Genomic DNA, 23,717 nt, shown 5'->3' with positions numbered 1-23,717 from the left:
TGCAAAGCAGATTTATATCCTTTGTTTGTGAAATACATTGGAATACAAGTGCCTGGAGTTCAGCTTTAAGTGTGTAAGGGTGTAAAGTGGTTTGCAGAGGGTTAAAACTTCCATCTTCAGCCGTTTTTTTTGTATAATTTAGAAATAATGAGGAGGAGTTCACATTTCTGTCAGGATTAAACTAGTGTGACCTCACAGAACATTTTCTCTCATGTCCTGTCTCTGTGACACCCCTTGAGGAAATTGTAGGGGGGCTGATAATGACAGCAAAAAACATTGTTGGAGGTTCTTATTTTCTCTTTTTTTCTTCATTACTATTGAGCTACATACAAAGGAGATAAAGGACCCTATTCTGTTGACTTTACAGTGGTTTGTCTGCGATAATTTGAAGTGATGTTTATTGTGCGATTAGACCAACGTTTCACATTTATGATTAAAGGAAGTCTAGCTGGTATTTTCCCAGAACAGGAAGGACAAAATCCACTGAATGTACATTATGGGGAGGTAGTTCCTCATTGATTGCATATACAGTAGTTATGGTGATTGCAGTCTTTTGTGTTTGTAAATGTCTGGTATTTTTTATTTGTACATTTTGGACTTAACACCTTAAAAATGGAAACACAGGATTTTATTGATATGCCTAAATAGCATACTTTTATTTCTACCTCTTTGCTTCTGTACATGCAGTTTCCAGTGCCTTGTATGAAGTAAATAAGCTGTAATGTATGCACTTACTCATAGTTTCATGCTTACATTGGAAAGAAATGCAATAAATAAAATGGGGCAGTCCACTAGCCTGAACTTTTCAGATGTCAAGACCTAACTGTTTAAAAACTAATAGATAAGCCTTACATTTAGTCTTGCAGTTAGGCTCTTCTCCTTTCCTGAAATTGCTTACTTGATTTGCCTATACACTGTGGGCTTCACACAGTGTGCAATAGAATCTACAGCGTGTTAGATGTAGTCTGCCTCGTTTCCTGGCTGGAGGACTTCCCGAAACATCTAACACTTTACTTCATCTAATGCTCCATCAGTTTAAGGTCCTGACATCATCAAGAACAGTGCAGGGTCCTTAACCCTGCATTAGATATAGCTATGCCAAGGGACACTACAAATGGTGTGGAAGAGCACCATCTGCCAAGGGAGCAGAGGAATGAGCAAGTGCTTTTACTCTCCCATAGACTAAATAAGCAGTTAACTCTTACAGTGTGGGTGCAGCCAACTGTAAGGAAGAATTATTCGGTTTCCTGGAGTTGGACTTTAATTATTTCATTAGCACATTAATGAGTGGGGAAGGAAGGAACCAGGGAAGGACAGAAGGAATAGGCATTCCTTTACAAAACATAAACAATATTCAGGGGTCCATCCTATAGTTACCAATAGTTACTCATTTGGAATGACTATCAAATCCCTCTTTTTTAGTAGACCAAAAACCAAATTAAATTGATACTGCTCAAATGACCCAATCTTTTATCCCAGAGTTATGTCAGTGTTTGCAGGTGCTGGTCGGGTTGAATAGTGGCTCATAAGACACATCAAGGACTACAAGAAAATGGTATCCTTCTGCGCACTGCCTTGGCATGTACTGAACTCCTCTTAGTACGATTTAGCACCTTCTGGTTAAAACATTTCAGAGGGAATTCTCCCATGGGTAGGAGACCAAGCTAAAGCCATTTTTACTAAGAGGAGTTCATTACATGCCAAAGTAGTGTGCCGACAAACGCCATTTTGTTGTAGAATCAAATCTCTTTGTCCCCTTTCCTCCTTAATTTCCTCTTGTTTTGGTTTGATGTACAGACCTCTATAAAAAGTAATTTTAAACTAACAAAAGTTTTAACTGCACTACAACATTCATCCCTCTTCTAATTTATTCCATTTGTTAATATGAAAAGTCAGCATAAAAAAATGCTGTGCAAAAAGTGCTTGTGGGCTAAAGCAATCAATTTTTCTATTTTAATTCTTCATTATTTGCATAACTGGGGGTGCCCTTTGCTTGCAGTACCTTGAGCTAAAAGGTATGTGGTATATTCCTCCCGAACTCCATATTAAAATGGTCCATATAATTAAAAAGGTGCTGCAACCTCTAGACGTGCACACTGGAAATTTTTCTTTTGTTTTGTTTCAGATGCATTCGTTCATTGAAGATTTTCTTTTGTTTCAGATGCATTCATTCATTGAAGATTTTCTTTTGTTATATTTGTTATGCTGAACCAATTAATTTTTGGGATTTCATTTGTATCTTGGGCATTAGTTTCATATATTTGTTGGTCCGGGTGGATCAAAAAGATTTACCAGTTTTTCCAGAAGATTACTCACCAGCCACTTTATTAGGTACATCTGTTGAATTGCTCGGTAACACAAATTGCTAATCAGCCCATCACATGGCAGCAACTCAATGCATTTAAGTTATGTAGACGTGGTGAAGACGACTTGCTGAAGTTTAAACTGAGCATCAGAGTGGGGAAAAAAGGGGATTTAAGTGACTTTGAACATAGCATGGTTGTTGGTGCCAGACGGGCTGGTCTGAGTATTTCAAAGACTGCTGGTCTACTGGGATTTTCACACACAACCATCTCTAGGGTTTACAGAGAATGGTTCAAAAATGAGAAAATATCCAGTGAGCGGGAGTTGTGTGGATAAAAATGCTTTGGTAATGTCAGAGGTCAGAGGAGAATGGGCAGACTGGTTGCTGCGACATTCAGATGGTAGGGTCAGAATTTGGCTTAAGTATAAAAGCATGGATCCATCCTGCCTTGTATCAACTGTACAGGCTGGTGGTGGTGGTGTAATTGTGTGGAGGATATTTTCTTGGCATTAGCAAGGTGTACCTAATAAAGTGGCCGGTAAATGTATATTTGATATAATTATCAAATTGGATGGATTTGAAATGAAAGGATTTGATATTTTAGTATGCTAGTCCAACCCACCAACAGAAATCGCATGAGCTGATTTGACAATATCACCTAGCATCATGTGTTAACAAATGGAACAAAATTTGTATCCATTCGTAGACATTCATTACTATGTCCATTCGGAAATTCCTATACATCTGAATCTCAGAAAATTAAATTTTGGTCTGAAAAATGAATCATAATGAAATGAACTGCACATGTGTAGCAACCACCCAGGACTGGTTACAGTGTGCGACATGCATTAAATATCTCACCAGCACATTGACAAGCTTGTTTCAATGTGCAAAGCTTCACATGCCCAAGGAAGGGTTCCTGAGTGGTCCCAAAACGTTGCTTTTCTATGTTCTTATACAAGAATAAAGCTTGTTGGTGTGCTGGTGATACATTTAATCCTTGTGCTAAGAGGTGTCTATCCTTATCACCTCAAAGATGAGGTATGCTGGATCACAGAGTTTATAAGAGAAATTCCAGAAATAAAAAATCATGCGACACTCATGTCACTTTTGTCATATTGTATTTCCATTATTCCATGCTTTTTTTGCAAGCTGTATTCTTAAGATGGCCAAAGATCATCTCGATCATTTCAGCAGGAACCGGCTGATATTCGAACCATGTATAGGCAGGCTGAATGTACCCAAGTTGATAGATCGATCATCTTGGGTAAACCAGCCGGACGGCTATTACATGCGATTATCGCTAGTGACTGTTATAGCTTCAAGCAATAATCACTGTGTTCTCCCAGCAGGGATGGCTTCCAGGGGAACACAATTGCTCGGCAGGAGGTATTCCCCTGTCAACACTGTCGGTGGTTGCAGGAAAGAAATTCGCTCCATCTATGGCCCGGCCTTAGGGTTAATAACATTGTGATAAAAATTGTAGGAATCCAGTGCACATGCCAAATTATAAGACATTCAACTCAAAGACATTAGAAAATATTTTTTCTCTATAATGTAAGGTCAACCCCCCACACCCCCTTTCTTCTTTGTCCTACACAGACACTAAAGTTAAAAAAACATGAACTTTCAATGTAAATAGAGTTTACGATATTCAAAGGTGTGTTAACGTTTTGCAATATTTACATTCTGCTACGGCCCTGTTCAAAAAGGCTTATCTTTGCTTTTATGGTACATGTTTTGGTTGAAGTTATCACAGTTATGTAAAGTTGAATAGCAAGGTCATGCAAGCCACTTCCAACCTGTATCATTAGCTATAGTTTACCTAATAATTCCCTAAAGGCAAGGGAAGCATTTCACTAAGTGTAGTGGAAGCTAAAAATTGATAACTTACTATTACACTGGACCAAGGCAAATAATTGATTGCACTTAAAGACTATTTGTAGACAACAAAATCAAACTCTCTCTGTATATATATATATATATATATATATATATATATATATATATATATATATATATATATATGGGACTTTAAAGGCACCAGACAGTACGAAAAATATAAAACATTGTATTACAAATATTCATAATTTGTTGCTTACAACATCAAACATAATGTGTCTGCTCCTCTTGATCATGTGTCATCGATTTATATCACCATACTGTGTCAAACTTTGACATAAAATCACATGTGGAACCCTACATGTTTCAATTACAATAATTTTCATCGGGGTAGAGCAGTAGACTTTCTGTAATACAGGCAGATGCTTCAACATTGGTATTCACAACACCAAACGTGTACATTTAACATAATTTTATATTACATTAAATCAATTAAAAAAGGATTTACATCACAATTTATATAAACAGATATACATATATCAGCCTACAAGCAGCATGGAAGCAACCAGGCATAAGGAGCAGGGAGGGAGGGATGACCACAACAATACCCACCTTAAAAAAACCACCCGCAATGGCCATACCCCGCATAAAGGGACAAAAAAGACCCATCTCCAACAACCAAAACAGAGTGGGTCCCCATATGTTGCGTGTAGATTCCCAATAGCACAACCCAGGGGAAATGCCTGACAACCGCAGGACCAATAAAATATCAAACATATACATATAAAAACAAAATACAAAGAATGCAAAAAATACTATCAATCTGATTTAAGGGGATTTATTATATATACAGATTATTATTTTCAATAATAAGCAGGGCAATCCTTAACATCAAAAACTATCATATAAGGGAATGGCAATGTGTCAGGACTAGAAAGCATCACACAAAATTGTATCCTCATATCAAAGCTATGTTTCAGGTTTTCCAGACATCACTTTGCAACACAGCTTCAATCCAATTGTTCCCCCCACCCCTTCCCCAATTGTCCGATTTAATTCTGTCCAAAGCATAGAATCCTATCTTGGGGATGCTATAATCATGATCATTAGCTATATGTCGATCCCCTCTTGTTTTGCATTGTATTGTTATTGTTCTGTCACATGTTTTGTCCCCCTTTGTAATGTACAGCGCTGAGCGAACTATCGGCACTTTATAAATACTGTATAATAATATAATAAAAATGTCTATCTATTAGGGAATAAATATTTCTCACCTGCATGGTGAAGGTGTGGTCATATATTTGCCTCCCCATGTAATATAACCCACAAAATGTTTTGTATAAAATCTTATTCCAATAGGTAAGATAGGATTACTATCTCACCCATCACCATTAATTAGGTTCATACTGTGTAGTCGATGTCTACACATTAGGTGCAATTACCATGATGATAAGTTTCAAGAAGTAACACAAGCTTTGAAGTTACTACTTTTGGAGCACTATAGAGACTATAGTAAATCATGTCTCAGAAAAGCATATCAGAGCACTTTAGGTCAGTCACGCTTGGATTTATTATACAAGACCAAGCCTGTTGGGAGCAAAAATCCTGCAATACAAATCATCATGAAATATACCACACAACATGATGTAGTGAGAAAATAAATTAGCAAATACTAGCATCTTCTTATGTCTGCCCCCAAAATAGGGAAATTTGTCTTCGACATTCCACAAATTACATTTAGATTGACACCTTCTTTACATGATAAATTGATGGATAGTACATTCAAAATTGAAGGTAGGAAAGACCCATGTAAAAGTAGGGGCACTTTTTAGTTTGGAGGGTGCTCATATTGTATATTTACTCATACTGATAGGGAATCTATCTTCTCTAATGGAATAAAGTTTCATCCAAAGTAATTTGCGAATTGCAATATTAAGGGGTCTTTTATCTCCTGCTATGGCCCCTGCAGCGTGTATTACATGGGAAAAACAAAAAGTAAGTTTTGGAGGTGTATACATGACCACACCCATGCCATGCAGGTGGGGAGTATTTATCCTCCAATAGGTAAACATATAGCTAATGATCATGATTATAGGATCCCCAAGATAGGATTCCTTGCCTTAGACAGAATTCCTCCAGACATACGGAAAGGTGATTGGAATAAAACTCGGTTGCAAAGAAAACTCAGATGGATCTATACTCTTTGAGCTACAATTCCACCAGGTCTGAATGAAGCTGTTAGGTACAAACCTTTCCTGGAGGGGTTTTTATCTGGGAAACCTGAAAATGTACTTTGATTTGAGGATATGTTTATATGGGATGGTCTCTAATTCTGACAAATTGCCATTCCCTTATATGACCTAGATTTTGATGGTAAAGTGATTCTAAAGGAAATTGTTTTGCACATAGCAGCCATGATCATCTTCTTTTTGGGTCCGCCACTGTCGGTCTTCGCTCCTCCCCCTGCCGTGTGCCCCCAATAGCAAGCATCTTGCTATGGGGACACTCGAGCTGGCTCACTCCTGAGACCTGCTCTGTTTCATCATTCACAAATGGAGCGCAATTCAGCCCCACCCTTGCTCTCTCTTCATTGGCTCACTGGCTGTGATTGACAGCAACAGGATCCAATGGCTCCCACTGCTGTGTGAGCCAATGAAGAGAGAGAGAACCACTGCTCTCATGCATGTCACTGGGTTAAGATGGGGCTCAGGTAAATATGATGGCTGGGGAGGGAGGACTACACCCAGAAGGTTTTTTATCTTAATGCAAAGAATCCAGGTAAGGTAAAAATCTTGAGTCTTTAGAACCACTTTAAGAATTGCCATGCGGATTATTGAAAGTAACGTACATTTTTGTCAGTTAATGCCCCACCAGAAAATTGTCGCAATTACAAATCTTTAGGCATTCTCATGTTTCTTGTTTGTATTGGTATGACACAAAAAAGTAGAGAAATAAAAAATCCAAATCTGACACATTCCACCCAAAACTCCAAAAATGGACTGGACAAAATTATTGGCACCTTCTCAAAATTGTAAGAAATAATTGCATTCCAAGTGTGTGATGCTCATGTAATTTGTAATCACACTCACCTGTATTAACAGGTGCTGACAATATAGAAATCACACCAGCAAGCAGTTTAAATAGTGAAAAATTGACTCAGCCTTTGTTGTGCCTCTCTGTATGCCACATGAAGCATGGAGAAGAGAAAGAGCAGCAAAGAATTGCCTGAGGATTTGAGATTAAAAAAATTGTGGGAAAGCATAGACAATATCATCAAAATCAAGGTTACAAGTCCATCTCCAGAGAACGTAATGCTCTTGTGTTCACTGTGCGCAACATTGTCAAAAAGTCTACAGCACGTCACTGTAGCTAATCTCCCTGGATGTGGACGAAAGAGAAAAATTGATCAAAGATTGCAATGATGGATTGTTCAAATGGTGGATAAAGAACATTGATCGACTTCCAGACAAATTCAAGCTGATCTTTAGGCACAGGGTACAACTGTGTCAGCTTGCGCTATATGTTGCCATCTGAATGAAAAGGGAAACTATGGTAGGAGACCCAGCAGGACCCCACTGCTGACACAAACATAAAAAAAGACAGATTTGAGTTTGCCAAAACGTATCTGAGGAAGCCAAAATCCTTTTGGGAGAATGTGCTGTGGACAGACGAAACAAAATTACAGTATTTTGGTAAAGCCCATCATTTTGCGGTTTTCAGAAAAAAAGAGGCCTTTAAAGAAAAGAATACAGTCCCTACAGGCAAACATGATAGAGGTTCACTGATGTACTGGGGTTGCTTTGCTTCAGGCACTAAATGTGTTGACCTTCAGTTTTCATAATGCTATGCACACGATTACCAAAAAATTCTGGGGTGCAACGTAGGGCCCAGTGTCAGAAAGTTGGGTCTTCGTCAGAGGTTATGGGTCTTAAAGCAGGACAATGACCCAAAGCACACATGAAAAAGCACCCACAAATGGTTTAAGACAAAGCGCTGGAAGTATTGAACTGGCTAGCAATGAGTCCAGATCTCAATCCCGTAGAGCACCTGTGAAGAGATTTCAAATCAGCAGTTGGGATAAGGAACCCTTATAATCTTAGAGACCAGGAGCAGTAGTCCAAAATTCCAGTAGAGAACTGTAAGAAACTCATTGATAGTTACAGTAAGTGGTTGACTTAATTTTTTTTTTACTACGGGTGTGCTACCAAATATTTAATTGAGGGTGCCAATAATTTTGTTCAGTCCCTTTTTGGGGTTTTGCGTGGAATGTGTCAGATTTGGCTTTTTGTTTATCCACTTTTTTATGTCATACCAGTAAAAACAAAATAAATAAACATGAGAATGCCTAAACATTTGTAATTGCAGCAGTTTTCTGGGAGAAGTGGTGCATTTTTCTGACAGAAATGCAGGGGTGCACATTTTTGGGCATGACTATTGTGGGAACTCGCTTCAAAGTGGTAGAGCTTTTAAATGCACACAGCTACTAGCTTTCTTTTCAGGGCCTTTTTAGCCCACTTTTATTTAAACGAAAGTTCAAAACAGAAGTTTCCCACACAGGGGTATCCACCATCAAACAAAATTCAATGATTCAGCCTCCTGGCTTACACTCAGCTTGATATCTGTCTCCTGCAGACTTCTTCAAGAATTATGGCCACTAGCACACAGCTAGTCTCTAGCAGCCCCTTGCTGCTTTTGGCTTCCACCTCTCCTAGGTGAAGCCCACCTGACTCCTATCTGCCGGGGTGGAGCCCTGCTGACTCCTATCTGCCGGGGTGGAGCCCAGAACCCTGGTCCTGACTCTCGCTAAAGGCCTGCACACACCTGTGCAATCAGTCTCCTGGCCATTTCCAAAACCTGGTCCCAGGATTGGAGATTTCATCCCTCCCAGATCTCTTTGAAATCTCCAGGCTCCAGATCCCAAAACAGACCTTACAAACAAAGTAGGAAAGTGAAAAGCCACTTTCCTCCGTATCAAACACTTACCCTGGAGCCTCTCAACCTGCCTTGTTGAGAATCCAGGGTGACAGATCGCCACACTGTCACATATCCCCCCCCCCCTTTGTTTTGATCCCGTAGGGGGCAGAACACACAACTTATACCTTCTGGCACCTCTGTGCCAGCTCTCACTTACAGGGGTCCAATCTGGTCTAACCATACCTTTCCTAAAGGGGAACTCTACCCAATGACTCCTTTGGTGTCTCTCCCCAAGCCCCATTGTCACTCTGCTATGGGCTCTAATCAGGCCTTGCCTACTCTTTTTCCGGGTGCACTTCCATAAACACTTTCTCTCTTGAAATCCTAACGGGGTCCCCCTGGCCTTTCTATTGACCTTTCTGCCCCTTTGCTTCAGGTTCCAAGGTTTCCTAATACCTCTCTCAGTATTACTGTCCCAAGGCTGTAGGGAAACTATTTCTACTGTATTTGTACCAGGACCACCCCCCTGATTTCTTGTACCTCTAGCTATCAAACCTGCATGACTCATTACCACAGCATTCAGTTTACCATGAACGGTTATATTCCAGTCAATATTACACCTTTCAATATCTTTTCCAGCATTTGTTAGGACAGTGTCTGTAGAGGGCACACACACCATAGGGCAGCCATCACCCACGTGAACCTCACAAAACGCCACTTCACCTGGTGTCATGCACTCCGCAAGCAGCTGTCCAACCATTTTAACTTTTCCTACACCACTTGGATCTGTATCCAAACTCTGTACAGATGAGCTCTCTTTTGATCCATTTTGCCAGTTTTCATATACCATTTCTCCCTGTATTTCAGGTGTCTTATCAGACCTGCTACATAAACCTCTTTTTGGCCCAATGACCCGGATTTCCTTATGCACATCCGTTTGAGCCCTGGTCAGGATCTCTGCTGTTCTCTGGTCCATGCTCGGCCCTTCCAACTCATGTGGTTTGTCCAATGGTGCAGTAAACACGCCCTTAACTGACAACTGACCAGTACCATCCTGGACCATAGCAGCAGAAATGCTTCCCACCTGGCTGTTAGGAGGTGAAACCTTTTTTGACTCATTTTTCATTTCTCCAAAACATTTCTCATATATCACATTTACAGGTAATCCAGCGGCATACCCCGATACCACTTTTAACACCATCAACAAATTCAGAAATAAACCACTTTCTTGTTCCCGTTTGATATGTACAGCCAGCCATTTGGTGCTCCACCTAGTGGTACTCCGCAGTACCAGACCATCTGACTGTGGAGGAGACAACCCAGTATACATTGGTTGTACATTCCAAAGTTCAAGCATCTCCTTTAATACTTTGGTTACAACCCAACCACTTGACTCTAGACCCAAGACCTTCCTGACGATATTTAGGACACTGGGAATGCTGAGAGACTCACCTGCTGAGACTTGAGAAGTTGAAACTTTTAAAGGGACCTCCTCCGAGCTGGAGATAACCACAGCCTGGTGCTCCACCAGAGCGCTGCCATGTGCTGGGCTCACTCTCAAAGTCTCAGACTCAGCATCCACAAGCTGCCCCTGATCATTCCCAGTGACAACATCATTTTGACACTCCATGCCAACATCACTTTTGTGGGTCACAGACAAAGTCTCTGCTGTATACACGCCCTTATCTATAGGCTGTTCTATAGATCCTCCTGCTGGCACAGCAGAAACAGTGTCCACCTTATTTTTTTGCATAAAAGCCTCATCTATCAACAAAATTAGCCTTTTACCCCAACTATCCCAGTCCATTGTATATGTGCTCAATTCACCAGTGCTCCTCAGCACCGATCCATCCGCCCAAGGAGACACATAAGAATAGACGGGCTTAGTTGCAGATCCATTGCACAAATCACTCTGGATCACATCAGACTTGGGTAACACCTGGTTTCCCACTGCAGGTTGCAATACCTCACATCCACCACTTTGCTCTGGTGGCGCTTCCTGAATTACCCACACACTTGCATTTTTGCCAGGCTGCATTAACCCGGTGTTCACCTGAACACTTTCAGTATTGTTAGGCTGCACCAACACACTCCTATGACAAGGTGCAGTTCCCCTCTGCTCCACCAGAGTGACATCGCAGTTGTCCAGGGCAACCTCCGGCTCCAATACACGGAGACCCCTGGAGATGTCTAAGGACACCTGTGCTGTCTTACCACCAGTTGCTATGGGAAATGACCCATCTTTAATTACCGCTTTTGCACTGCAAGAGCTCAGGGTATTCCCAACAGCAGAACATTTCACATCATCAACATAATCAGCATTTGTAGCTCTTGTGGGCTGTACTAGCCCACTGCCAACCTGTAACTGGCACACATTATTGACATCACTTTCTTTTTGAGAACCATGCACAGGTTTTACTTTAATTCCTAACTCCCCACTGTACAAGGCACTGCACAGGGAAAAGTCACTCTCAAAAGCACATTCAGTGGCCCAACTAACTGGGGTCACTCCTACATCAGAATGGACAGTCTCTTAACTAGTCCTCAATATGACAGTCCCAGCCATGGTTTTATCACACACAGTCTTACCCACCACAGTAGTAGGTGTCGCCATCTTCATTTGAGTGCGTCGTCCCATAAACGCATCCTCAACTGCACTTTCCTCAGCAACTTTTCCCTTGCCCCAAGGTGAAGTAACAGATGCCCCCATAGGCTCCATGGACTCTTTGGCACCCCCTGCAGGCCCAACAGGAACTTCCTCCCTGTTGCCAGAGGTGGTTGCTGACATTTTAAAACAAGACTCTGTACTTGCAGTTGTAGACATTTGCCCAGTATCAGCGGTATTCCAGAGTCTGGGACAGTAAAAGATCCCATGCCCCCACTGACCACATTCCACGTAGGGTATATTTCTACACCTTTCTTTATTGGGATACTGAGCCACATCTCCAATGCGGCTCCTCCTTCCAGGCACTACTTTTTCTCCGGTCGCCATGGGAGATTGCACTCTCCAAGCAGTACTTTGCTGGCTCTTTCCAACACGCTGTATTGGCTCCTCTTGATACCACTTGCCATGATCCTTGTATGACATAGCCCCCTGTACACAGACAGCCCGACTGGCCTCCTCTGTGTTACTATGGGCCTTCACTCTTGGTCCTGGCCTCCGGTCAGCCCCTCTCCTTGCACATAGCATAGGCTTCTCTCCGCTGGACCAACTCTCAAGCCGTGACACATTCACATTTTTCACAATAGCTACTGGTTTAACTGCAGCAGCGTTGCCATGGGTGACAACACCCCTCTCCCAGGTACGGACATCCTGAAGCTCTCTCCTTGCACTGAAGGTTGGCTTGTTTTCCTCTTTTAGTTGGTTCAATGCTGCCAGGTGCCGCTTGCACCAGTCCACAGCAGACTAACCCACATCTACATTTCCCGGCTTGGCTGGGGCATGCGGTATATAACCCCCTAGCCACAGGGCTCTCTCGCTCGCTTCAGAAAACATTGCCTCCTTTTTTTGTTTTGACCGCCCCATCTTTGCAGTCATGCACACAGCAGTGTGTTACACAGTTCAGCAACAACATGGAACACTGTCTCTTTAAGGCAAAGTCCTTTTCTTTAGCAGGTTCTCCTCACCTGCACACACAGATAGTGCAGACTTATGCACCAAACAGTTCATATAACTGATGAACTTACTTCAATTGCTGGAATCTCCAATTCTGCCCACTGCATCCTCCACCATATGTGGGAACTCACTTCAAAGTGGTAGAACTTTTAAACGCACAAAGCTACTCGCTTTCTTTTCAGGGCCTTTTTAGCCCACTTTTATTTAAACGAAAGTTCAAAACAGAAGTTTCCCACACAGGGGTATCCACCATCAAACAAAATTCAATGATTCAGCCTCCTGGCTTACACTCAGCTTGATGTCTGTCTGCTGCAGACTTCTTCAAGAATTATGGCCACTAGCACACAGCTAGTCTCTAGCAGCCCCTTGCTGCTTTTGGCTTCCACCTCTCCTAGGTGAAGCCCACCTGACCCCTATCTGCCGGGGTGGAGCCCTGCTGACTCCTATCTGCCGGGGTGGAGCCCAGAACCCTGGTCCTGACTCTCTCTAAAGGCCTGCACACACCTGTGCAATCAGTCTCCTGGCCATTCCCAAAACCTGATCCCAGGATTGGAGATTTCATCCCTCCCAGATCTCTTTGAAATCTCCAGGCTACAGATCCCAAAGCAGACCTTACAAACAAAGTAGGAAAGTGAAAAGCCACTTTCCTCCGTATCAAACACTTACCCTGGAGCCCCTCAACCTGCCTTGTTGAGAATCCAGGGTGACAGATCGCCACACTGTCCCACTATATATATAATAGATCCCCTTAAATCAGATTTTTGATATTTTTTATTCTTTGTATTTTGTTTTTATAATTATATATTTGATATTTTGTTGGTCCTTCAGTTGTCAGGCATTTCCTCTGGGTTTGGTTATATAACCACTGTGTGTTACTATTGATTTGTTCTTATTATGCATGGACACTTTGTGGAGAGCTGATACTGATGATATATACAATATATTTTATAGTATACTTATTTGGGGAAGTTCTGGCGATCTGTAATCTCTCCTAATACACCTTGGTGGGATCAGTGATGAGTTCTGGACCCTATGGTCCTAAAGAGAGGCTGACTATATGTGTATATCTGTTCACAAACATTGTAAAGTAAATCCTTTTTTTTATTAATTCTGTATCTTAGAAAATTATGAAAAATGTAAACCTTTGATGTCTTGAGTACTGTTATTGAAACATCTATGGTATAGAAAGTCTGCTGCTCTACCCCTGAATATTATTATAAGGAATGTGAATGTGACTTTCTGTCAAAATATTACATATTATGGCAATATAAATTGTTGAGACGTGATCAAGAGGAGCCGTCACATAGTTAGACACTGTAAGCCACGTTGAGGATTTAAACAATAGTGTCAGCCATTGCATTTTATTCTTTTTATGAAAGTATATACAGTGTTTAATTTTGTTTAAGTTGTTACCTAGGGCATATGTTGCCAAACCTTGCTCTATAATATTTCTGGTATTTCTATAGAGAACACTTTTTTTAGTTTTGGGTAGAGCAGGGAATGGTTAAAAGCCCTGTTAGGCTCAATTTTTTTTTGTGCTGCCCATGTGCCACTGGGGAAAATCCATTTCATTTACTTTCCTGGAGAGACAACAGCGAGAGAAACCTCTTCAAAGAAAGGGTAATCCCCTTTTCAATAGTGATCACCAGTATGGGTGTTGCCATTAGAAGATTTCCCCTTACCTACTGCCCTGGTGACTATGAAAGTTTGGAATTTCCACCATTTTCTGTCCTGCTGACCATGGTTTCAACAATGGGACAGCAAAAAAAAAAACCTGACTGTGGTTTTAAACTGTGCAACAGGAGAAAGTTCATTCTGCCTGCAATGTCATCAATGGGACATACCATCTCAACTATCAGCAACAGGGTTGACTTCTGTAAACATAATGTAAATCAACAGATGTGATCTCAGCTGAGTAAAAGGAAAGGGATGCTTTGTTTCCTTAACTGTAGGATTTTTCAGTAGAGCAAGCAGTAATGTGCAAAGTGCAGCAGCCCATAGCAACCAGGAATAAACTTTTAAATCTCTGACATTAAGAAACTGAAATGTGCTTAGTTGCTGTGGAATATTATTTTTTCATGTCACCATTGCTCTTTGCACTTGGATAAAATTCTGTGTTAAATACAAATACTTTATTTTCTGCTGATTAAGTGTACACTAAACCCAAATGCAAAAATGTAATTCAAAGCTTCATAATCATTAGATGTGGTGGTTTTATCTGTTTTCCTTTTTTTAGACTTTTTTTCTTTATTGTTGCCTGGTAGTCTGGATAGTAAGTCTGTTATTTGCCAACTTCCTTTAACAGACCATGCTGTCCAGCAAAAGCATCAGTTAAAGGGTTGAGACAAATCATTTAACATTGACAGGGATGCTTACAATGGACAGCTTTTATTCATTTATGTAAAAACTGTTTCTGCAACTGCTTAAAAAGTATTGGCAAGAAATTGGCTTTAATTTGTTAGTCAAGTTTGTTTAAACATGTTGGTACATCTAACACTACACTCTCCACAAGTTGACAAAGCTGCTGTCCAGGAGTGGCTCAGTTGCTCCTCCATAGAGTGGAGCCACCCTAAGACATGAAGTGTGTTACTGGCTGCATCAACAGATGAAAATAAGGAAAAAAGCCCCCCCCCCCCCCCCGCCAAAAAAAAAGAAAATGAATGCAGCCAAGGCTTTTGGCTGCTACATTTTAGTTTTTCAGTTTAGATTAACTTAAAGCTTGCTCAGATATAATGCACTCCTGCGGCATTTATATACATATGGTAGAGCCTCAAAACCTGCAGCTGGCTATTGATATTAACAATCAATCAGACATGACAGCACAATCTGATAATATAAAGCAGATATATTTTGGACAGTTTCCTCTGAAACAGGAGCACTCTATTTAAAGAGAGAGGAAACTGGACACAGGTAGTAGTAACATGGGGAAACAATAGTATTTTTGACAAGAACACTTGTTTAGGGCTGTTGTAAACTGCCTCTAGACATTGGATTTTCATCTATCTAGCTTTTTAATTTTTTTAATCTTTTGAATCTAGCATTTGAATTCAGCTTGATTTCAGCCTCTTGCAAGCCCCAGGACAGCAGCTCTCAGACTGGGATCAAGAGAGAAAGTACTGGGAGCCAAGTAGGTGAGCTGCATACATATATTTTAACAAGGAACAAATTGATTTGAGGAGAGAGCAGAGCGATGGCCTCAATTGTCTCCAACTGTTCCTTTACTTAAAAGGCTGGGGGCAGAAGGTGTCTGAAATGTATTCCTTAACTGTAACAGAGAAAGTGGTGCCATCCTCCTGGCTTTGCAGTGTGATATGACCGTATACATTTCAGGATTGAATGAAAAAAATGCAAATTATTTAGCCAATAAGCAGCTTCCTTGCACATATTTCATCTGTGTATTTAGATATTTACCTGGAGTTCAATTTTCATGAGACACTGTCATTTTACCCATTCAGGATAAAGTGACAGGGCCTCCTGACAGTCCACCCACCAAACAAAGCATGCCAACCTTTCCCCTTCCTTTGTAGCTTCTCTGCTCCATAAGTGCCATTGCTTCATTGCTCTGGAGCTTAGATTCGGGATATGGGGAAGCATGTGACCCCTTGATATGACAGTACTCCAGGCTGAGCAGCCATTCCCAAGGTAGACAACACTGTCATGTGGGTGGAGCAATGATATCATCCACCTGGGCAAGCTTTGACACAATCTGATTTCACACCAGGTGTGAAATGGATAGGTAGCAAGAGATCATGGTTTGGTGAGTATACCCCGCTGGGGCGGTGGGGGGTGGCTATCAGAAGGCAGACAGGTCTCTCCCTGTTACAAGAGGTAACTATTCTAAAGTGGGACTTCTTACTTCCTTCAGTGGGAAACCAATACCATACAGTTGTTACATTGAAGTAGTTCTAATCATTCCAGAAGTCTCAGAGCTGCTTTTCAAGAGAACAATTGTAAATTCTATAGGTAAGGCCCCTGGTCATCAAGGCCCAGATAAAAGAGTGTTTCAGCAAAATAAGCTCCAAACTGTTAGATACGAAATAAATTGAATGTGTAGCACTACCCCATAGGAGCCGCTGATTAGGAAGGGATCTCTGTTCTTTGCCTCAACATCTTTAAGAACTTCAGCCCCTTTGACACACTAGGTTAAGTGTACAAAGAATGCAATATCACAGAAAATCACTGAAAGAAATACGTAGTACGCTGTAGTAGTACTACATTAAAGAAAACAAGCACTGAACCAGTTAGTAAATACAAACTTAATATATTGTTACCTGATATGGTTGGTAACAAAATAAGCATCAAAATGGATTAACAATGGTAATATAATTTATCATACAGGGTGATTGGTAATAAGGACTAGGCATAGTATGACACTTGGGGGTTTATTTACTAAAGCTGGAGAGTCCAAAATCAGACTCCCTTCTGCATAGAAACCAATCAGCTTCCAGGTTTCATTGCCAAAGCTTCATTGAGGTTAGAAGCTGATTGGTTTCTATGCAGAAGGGAGTCTGATTTTGGACTCTCCAGCTTTAGTAAATAAACCCATTGGTGTCCAGATCAGCATATACAGTAGCAAAGTCACCTGAAGTGCAGCAGTGGGCATTAATAAAGTTTGATTTACCAAACACAGGAACTATACTGCCAAAGTGTATTAATGGCAACAATGCTAGGCCTAGACCAAGTGGATGTGCACTGTGTGTAGAAATTAAGGAAGGGAGAAAAGGGAACAAAGAGGCATGCAGGATGGTCATACCAGAGGGGCAGTCCTTATGATGTTGTTCTGCTGGCTATCATTGGGGCTTTTAGGAAGCATTGGTCCACTTAACGACAGTTTTAGTAAACCAGCAAGCAGAATAGGTGCAGTAATGGTGCGGTATAGGTGTAGCACAGGTACCGTATAGCTGCGGTGAAGATGAAATAAAGGTGTGGTATACTTAATGCCCTGTTTCCAGTAACTCAGTCCCTGCTAGCAGTGTGAACAATATGCAGGGAGCCTTCTCACCAGTCCTTGTTGTGCAGCTGTGAACTCTCACTGTAGAGTGTCAGTCTTAGTGTCTCCACAGAATGCTTCTGGAGATTCAGAGGTGGGAAGTAGGGTGCAGATGTGGCTATTGCTGGGTTTCCTTGGTCTGTCTTCTCAGCAGTCTGGTCAGTATGCAGCAGATGCGCTCTCGTTGGCGACAATAGAAAGAGCCTAGCTGGACAGTCTTAAAAAAGCAGCTCTACTGCTCTTCCTTACCCCAGTGTCTCTTGAGAATTACAGTGCAAAGGGTCCATAGGTTCCACAATATGGATTAATTCCTAGACTTCAAATCCCATGATCATCAGCCTTCTGCATAGGAATTGATAGACTTTTCTGGCAATAGTTCCCCTCTGCTGATTGCGCAACACAACATTTAGCAAAACAGCAGAAAGTGAAAGTAAACTGGTTGCAAATTGGGAAATCTTCTCCATGTTGCTGTAGTGCAGCACCTGGCTACAAATGCAAAAAAATATGCAGGCTTATTAAAGGATGAGGAGCATTATTGTTTAAAATATTGTATCCTTTCCAACAAACTGACTTTCAGTTTACTGTAGTTGAGTCAAGTGATGATTTTTAATCTGGTTACTGTGTGTTTGTACAATGTATTAAATAAGCATAGCATTTTTAGTTGTAATAAACATATTCTACCAGCAGAGGACTCAGTCACACAGCTAGCAAGATATTCATCCTGTTATAAATACAATTAGAAAGATATTTATGCTTCATGCACACTTTGCTTTTAGCCTGATGTATCAGATCCTGGCATTTATATGTGGGCAGAAGGGGCAGACACACCATCCAGCCCTGCTTCCCACAGCCTGTTAACGTGCAGTCAAAGATAAATAAACAAAAATCAGCACAAGAGACACTACTTAATGTCACAGAGCTGGTCTCCCCCCAACAGCCCCCACTCTTTGATGCCAGCAAACTGGCCCCCTGCCTGGCATACTGCTCCCCTGCTCTGGGAATCCACATGCAGGCCCCCTCCTGTCACTCCCCTCCCTGTCCCCTCGTGCACTGCGCGATCCCGTCCTCCGTACCTGACAAGGACAAAGGTTGCGTTCCCTGTGTGGGTCCGGAGACACGGGGGGGGGGGGGGGGGGCCCGTTGCCATGGTAACCTACCCCTAAGTCTTGGGTTACCACAGCAACAGAAATGCGCCCGGCTCTGCACTTAAGACAGAGCGGGGCCCCGGGTAGATCTCCTGGCTGCTGTTAGTGTGAGTGAGGTCTGAGCTGTGGCCAGTCTTCTCATTGCTCCAATCCTCTCCTCTGACTGGCTCCACTGTCTGCCAGTCTGCTGCTGGATCCCTCCCCTGTGTGGGGTTAACTCTCTGCTGACTTAACCCTTTGACTTAACCCTTTGCTGCCCGAGAGCCTGGCAGACTTAACCCTTTGCTGCCCGTGAGCCTGTGTGGATTGACCCTGTGTTGCCTGTGTGGACTGTAACCCTCCGTGCCCGACTCCCCGCTTCCAGTAAGTGGACTAACCCTGTGCTGCCCAAAAGACTGAGCCCAATTCTCTCCATGAACCCCAATTCCCACGGAACCTCCACCCCACTGTCCTATTGAACCCTGTGGACTATCGGCCCACTGATTTCCCATATTGCCTTCCAGAGAACTTTACTGTGTTGCTGTGTCTGGTGTTGATCTGTGGACTAACGGATCTATTGTCTGTATCCCGAAAACCTCCCCAATAAACGCCCGCACTTCGGGTTCTGTGCAATCTGTCTCTGTGTGCTCTCTCTCTGCGCTCCAAGTACGTTACACTTACAATCAGTAGTATATGTCTCTAGTGCTGATGTCTCTTTTGTTAGATAAAATCCTCCTCCATTGATGTCCCCCCATCGTAATCTTTCAGTGCAGCAGGAATTAATAGAACAGTGGGAGCAGCGAGAGGCACACATCAAAAGTGTGATGTGAGTGTGAATTTAAGTTGTGTAAAGCAGCAGTTAAAAATAATACAATAGTTCTGTTTAGGCAAGCTACAAGTCTAATGACTCTATCACAGTCACGCATTAGGGTCAGAGTCCAGTGAACTGCTAATATGTAAAATGTGGAGAGAACATAAAAAAACTTGATTTGATTATTTGAAGTATAGTTGCAGCAGTTTTGTTTTCATCATTTCAGTACACTGCCATAGAACTAGAAAAGCCCAGATCAGAATAACATAGATTGTTCCCAGCAGGGGCGGACTGACCATTTGGAAACTCGGGCACTGCCTGAGGGCCCGGGGTCAGTAGGGGGCCCCATGAGATGTCCCTGGTACCTTTTTCATAGGCTTTTTTGAGTTTGGGCAAAGACACAGGGGCCCCATGATCCCCTATTGCTCAGGGGCCCCATGAGTTGTCAGTCCGCCCCTGGTTCCCAGTCAAAATTTCCAGCACCCCCAAAGACGTCTGTAGCCCCCCTTCTGGAGATCATAAAATCTCTAGAGGAAATGGCAGCTGTAAATAATAAAGATATACAAATGTACGCTCACGATTGGGCGCATTCTAGGAGCATGTATATAGAGGATCAGTCTACAATTTTAAAATCCACAAACATCTTACATTTTCTGGAAACTCCAACAACATTAGAGTTTAGGGCTCTGCCACTCCAGCTGTTTAGTCTTCATTCTCTTGCTGTAAAATATCAAATAGAGGAAGCATCCAGTAGAGAAAATGATGTTCTCCCCTGTGCAGAAATCTCACAGCTGATTTCAAAACAACGACTGATAACCAAAGAGTGTTTTAGTCCATCAGCAGTCCACAAACAAAGTTTTTTGTGGATTAGTCCTTTAAACTATGAATGTAAACACTGTATTCAAATTTATTTAAAGATAAAGAAAGGTTTGGTTGCTGTAGGGTAAGACTTGTCTGGTGTGCAACGTATACAAAGCAGATTAACCTTTTTTTCAAGATTCCCTGAAGAAGCCACAAGTTATTGTGATGGTATAAACCGAAAGTGTGGGTGGGAGCCGCTATACTGAGTGCCTAGTGAGATTTTAAACTATACTCATTCTTTTATGAAAATTATAAGTGCAAAACTTTAATAAATGAATGTTTTCGCTATGCTCTATGCGCTATGAGGAGTCCCGCTTTGTTCTTTGCTTAATTGCAGAGTGATCAGCGGGGAACCCTAATCTCTTAAAGGGACATAGACATAGATTGATCAATCCTGATGTAATTTACACACCTTTGCCCAGAGGCAACCATTTAATAGTTGTTGGAGTGTTGAGAGTGGAAGAAAGAGCACAGTTATTAATCCCTTAAAGGGGAAGAGCTACTTGACTTGATAATTGTTAGGTCATCCCCTAGAGGTGTGAGCAATTTAGAAAAGGTGGTGGGACTCACTGATCAAAAGAGTGCAAGAACAAAGTGGGGTGGATTATACACTATTTTAAGGAATCACGTAGTGACTGGATGTGGACATTGAGACGTTATATGCATATACACACATATGAAAAAAAACAGACACTGTTTTTATGAGGATTTTATATATGTTTATTTATTTGTAGCACCCTCCTAGAGAGGTGCTAAGTTGTACATAGTTAAGTATAGCATAGTACGGGCTTCTGCTTAATGGAGATTGGAAAGGCAAATTTAGTAGCTCTCTCTGCTTAACAGAAGAGTTACATTTGCTAGCTAGTTCATCCGTGTGACTCACACTACTGCTGCATCTGGGTGAAGGTTCATCTGTATCCAGGTAACCAAGGAAGGTTCTGGATGGGTAGTGTGAGCCTGATGGGTAGTGTGAGCCATGCAGATGAGCAGCATTAATATGGATGCAGCCCCATCCAATTACAGGAAGTGGTGCCCCTGAGCATACTGGGAGCTAGTATTTATATTCAGTGAGCACATGAGTCTGTTTTTTTTCTTCCTCTTCCCTGGAGAAGGGAGTTCCAGCTAGAGAGGAGGTTGCCTCCCTAGAACGTGCTGCCAGGAAGCCTCAGGTGAATGACCCTATTGGCCAGAACTCTTAAACCCAGGGTGCTTCTGAGAGGGGGATGTCTGCAGATCCTGTCTTGTATCACAGAGGAAGGTGACCTGCAGCAAGGGCCTTGTGAGTACAGACTATTTGAAAAAGGATCCTGAGACTTGTGCTGTTTAGCCCCCTCGGGACTTATATAGTCAGCTGCAGGGTTTAACCTCTTGCCGTCCGCCTGCTGTTTATAAACGGCAGGGCGGTGGCAGTCCAGGGTCGGGTTGCTGTCCATAAACGGCACCCGCCTTTTCTAGCTGTGTGCGCTCCCTGGGAGCGCGCACCACCGCGATCCGGTGCCCGCTGTGTCCTCCGGACACAGTGAAACACCAATCGTCGGACTGGACCTCTGTACGAGGTCCCGATCATGTGATCACTGATTGGCGAATCAGTGATCACATGCAAAGTAGTAAGCAAGATGTCACTTGTGACATCATTGCTTACTATGTGTGAAATCTGTGAATGATCACAGAGGTCACATGGTACAAGGCTATTTACAACAGCCTTGTACCATGTGACAAGCTGTGACCACTCACAGCTCACTCAGTAATTCTCAATGACTGCAGGAATGCAGACAGAGAGAAAGAGAAATGATTGCTTTTATATCCTATATGGGTGTAAAAGCAATGTGTAAAAAAAAAAAAAAAAAATCTTCATCACCCTCCACAAGTAGTACAGTGTCACCATGGTGACAGTGTACTGCTAGGGTGACAGTATGTAAAAAAAATAAATAAATAAAAAATAATAATATAAAAAAAATAAAATAAAATGTAAAAAAAAATGTTTAAAAATTATAATTTTTGGTTATAAACTAATTTGGATTTTTTTTTTTACTAAAAAAATAACGGAATAAATTTTGGCTAAGATTTATGATAAAATATTATTTATTTGCAAAATTTTATTTAAAAAAACACTTTTTTTCAAAATTTTTGAACTTTTTCATTTACATAGTAAAAAAAATAAAAATCCCAGCGGTGAATAAATACCACCAAAATAAAGCTTTATCTGTCTCAAAAAAATGGTAAAAAATTCATATGGGTACAGTATTGCATGACCGCGCAATTGTCATTCAAAGTGTGATAGCGCTGAAAGCTAAAAATTGCCCTGGACAGGAAGGGGTAAAAGTGTCCGGACAGGAAGTGGTTAAGCTAGAGGGGACACCGGCTGGTGTCCAGAAGAGCAACTGTCCATTAAGTTCTGCATTTCTACAGAGGGACTTTGCTCCATTCTTTGTACAGCCTACTACACAGTTCTACTAAGGAAACCCACAGATTCACTTAGAGAAAGCTGTCCTCAATTGTGAATAGTTTGATTCGGAGTATCACACTATATCCCTTCCCTATCCCAGTTCTAAAACAAAAACAACAACCCTAGACTGATCATTGAAGTAACGAACGAACATTGTATGCATCTGGCTATAGGAAATGCTGTGTGCTGGGCTGCTGGAGAGAGCCTGGGCAAGATACAAGCGGCTCCTACGGGGGTAGGGCTACATATTTGAATAGGAGTTGTAATATATTACATATGGTTTATGCAGTTTGGAGATTCATAATAATTCATTTAAATGGAAGAGGTAGCACAGCATCATGATTTAATAATTTTACTTAAAGTAAAATGCAAGGTCTGCTCATTAGTTTATGGTCCCTTGCCCTGTATAAATTACTATATTCGATTCTTAAAAATGTACACTGTCTGTAAGGAAAAATTTAGAACAGGTACATTTTCGCCAATCTAACATAAACCTCCACCTGCAGCACCTAGGCAAGTGAGATGGCATGATCATTCTGGTGAGAACAATAAGAATCTTATTTGAAGATGCTCTTGTAGTGGACTGTACTGTTATTTGGGGTACTCATCATTTTCCAGGAATTTTACCGGACAGATAGTGGTGTGATGGTCTGCAAAAGACTAGGGTTAGGTAAGTATTTAATCTAACTTTTTTCCTTAGAGGTACATTTTTGCCTTTCGTCATACAGTGATTTATACAGGGAGAGGGGGCTCTGATCTTATAAGTGGTTCTTGCATTTTAATAATATGCATATCAGCTTTTCTGGCT

General features: G+C 41.6%; 1 protein-coding gene across 4 annotated transcripts in view; it reads left to right on the top strand.

Annotated features, from left to right (window-relative positions):
• Positions 1 to 23,717, top strand: part of SLC25A48 (solute carrier family 25 member 48) — a 236,134-nt gene that overhangs the window by 191,120 nt on the left and 21,297 nt on the right. The window lies entirely within an intron of this gene.

The sequence above is a fragment of the Staurois parvus genome, unplaced genomic scaffold (genome assembly GCF_062004578.1).
Source record: "Staurois parvus isolate SC_StPar_1 unplaced genomic scaffold, SC_StPar_1.0 ptg000006l, whole genome shotgun sequence".
Classification (NCBI taxonomy): Eukaryota; Metazoa; Chordata; class Amphibia; order Anura; family Ranidae; genus Staurois; species Staurois parvus.
This window is presented reverse-complemented; position numbering and strand designations above follow the sequence as displayed.